Below are 2,769 nucleotides of genomic sequence, written 5' to 3'. Positions count from 1 at the left end.
ACGTGCACAAAATGCGGTTATTTTACCAAGCCGAATCCAACCGAGCCTCTAGAGTAAAATATGACGGTAAAACGGTAAACCGTACAGGAAGATTGAGAGAGATGCAATAAAAAAGCACGGGCAAGTAAGTAAGGGTGAGCAATCCGCGAATATAACCAAAAATTCAAACCGAACTGAATAATTTGGTTTGGTTCGGTTGCTAATAAATTAGTTTTGATTTAAATGGCTTAGTTATAAATGTTAATTTTGTTTCTCGGTTATGGTGCAGTTAGTTTGAAAAAAATTTCGATTAATCCAAATTAACCATATTAGTACTCAAGATATTTTTTTTCTCTGATTTTTTTTGTCAAAACATTGTGTTTTAACCCATATTAAAATAAAATAAAGCGTACAAATTATATTTATATATTTTTTCTAACAGTTAATAATAATATGGTATAACTTTTGAGATCATTGATAAAAAACGCCATACTTAATTGGTTACTAACTGTAATTTTGTAATTAGAAGTTTAACGAATGTTTTTTTTTAATGTTAATTATATTAATTGTTATTTGGATGGTTGGATTTAAATATGACTACCTTTGTAATTTTTGTTTGGACACTTGTGACTTGTTGGATTAATTAATTAATTTTATTATTTTTATTTTTATTCTATACAATTTATAAATTTATAAGCATATATATATAAATATTTTAAAAGTGCAAACTGTGAATCGGAAGACAGTAACATTTATATTGAAAAATTTTGGATTTGGATATCTTCTCATAATCGGTTTGGATTAACCAACTGAAAATACTAATCCGGTTATTCAAACGGTTACGGTTTTTTATAATAAAACCGCATATTATTGGGTTTGGTTACTTTTGGTTTTATATTAAATATGGTTTGGATTGGATAATGGATTTATAAAATTTTCTTATATTCAAATTGAGTTATTCGATTTGGGTTAGTTCAGATTAACAGAATGCTCACCTCTATGGGTAAGCAATTGGGCGATTTGGTTGGAACTAAAAAGCCAAAAATCAAAAATATTGTCTTTAAAGTAACCAATTGAGACCGAATTTGTTTGGTAATTGAATCTGACCAAATCGCAAATTGTAGTTTGATTCGGTTACCAAATTTCCTAATCTTGTTGAAGCCACAAATTCAATATAGAAGCTACAAATCCCCTAATAAAATTATTTCAATCGTTACTTCAACCTAGTCATGTACTCGCAAATTGTATAATTTTTTATTTTTTAATTAAATTGAATGTACTTTTTAAGAAATTATTGTAATTTTATATTTTTATTGTTTTAATTTAAATAATTTACTTATGTATTTTTATTAAACTAGTATTAGAACCCGTGCAATGCATGGAGTAATATTAAATGATGAAATAATATTTTATAATATCATTCAAAAATAACAAAATTATATAATAAAATGATTGTGAAATGCATTACAAAATTATATCTCATTGAGATATGCTAAAAAATTTACAATGCTAATATGTATCTTTTTAAGTATCCAGCGAAGTCTTTTTACCAAAATATGCAATAGCAAAAGTCATTTATGGTATGATCTAGGGATGTCAAAATGAGTTTGCGCATTAGATTCGACACAGATTCGCCTAACACGGGACACGATTAGGGTCAATACGAACTTGACCAATTTAATAATTATATTAAATTTACCAATACGAACATGACATGAAAATTAAGCAGGTGACACCAACACGACACGTTTAACTAGTGTAATATCATAGCAGGTTAAGTGGGTCGTGTTGACTCATATATAACACATGTAACCCGCTTAATATTATAAACAGGTTAAGTAGGTCGTGTTGACTTGTATAAAACCCACTTAACCTGCTTATAATATTTTTAAATTTTAACCTAGTTAATTTCACTCATATTTAAAAATAAATTTCCATACATAAAAATGCACAAATTCTTCAAGATTGATAACTAAAATAAAAAAGTAATACAATAATAAATTTTAAATAGGTTTTAATTGGAGTATTTCTATATAACACTAAAATTACCTCTTTACTCTTAAATAAACGGATCACTTGCCTAACCCGCATGTCAACCCGCTACACGAGACATTTATATTCATGTCATAAATTTGTATCTGGTATTCATGCAACTTAGCTCTGCTATATGAGACTATTTCATACACCAAGCTAATCAAACAAGGTTTTTTTATTACTAATAAAAATGAAGTGTTTTTTTTAATTTATTTTTGCATCATTGAAATAAGAAATTTAGTTTTTTTTTTTTATGTTTATGATTTATTATAAATGATTATTTATTTATTTGAAATATTAATATATTACTTATTTAGTGTAATGTGTCCTACGCGTGTGAATGCCTTACGCGTGTGAATGTCCTACCATTTTTAAAAATTGTCGTATTTCATATGTTCATGTATCTCATGTCCCGTGTCCGTGCAACCTAACTTCTAGTTTATGAGACTACTCAATACACCAAGCTAATCAGCTAAGGGTTTTTTATTACCAATAAAAAATGAAGTGTTTTTTTTTTAAATTTATTTTTGTGTCATTGAAATAAGAAATTAAGTTTTTTTTTTAATTTTATGTTTATGATTTATTATAAATGATTATTTATTTATTTAAAAACATTAATGTATTTAGTGTAGCATGTCCTCAGCGTGTGGATGTTTTACTTTTTATAAATTATCATATCGTGTATATTCCAATTTATATTTTTTAAATTGTTTATATATTATTTATTTAATATTAATATATTATTTATTCACACTT

This window comes from Jatropha curcas, chromosome 3 (assembly GCF_041381405.1).
Source record: "Jatropha curcas cultivar XTBG-Jc1 chromosome 3, XTBG_Jcur_1.0, whole genome shotgun sequence".
NCBI classification, from domain to species: domain Eukaryota; kingdom Viridiplantae; phylum Streptophyta; class Magnoliopsida; order Malpighiales; family Euphorbiaceae; genus Jatropha; species Jatropha curcas.
The sequence above is the reverse complement of the archived record's forward strand: the minus strand, read 5'-3'. Positions refer to the sequence as shown.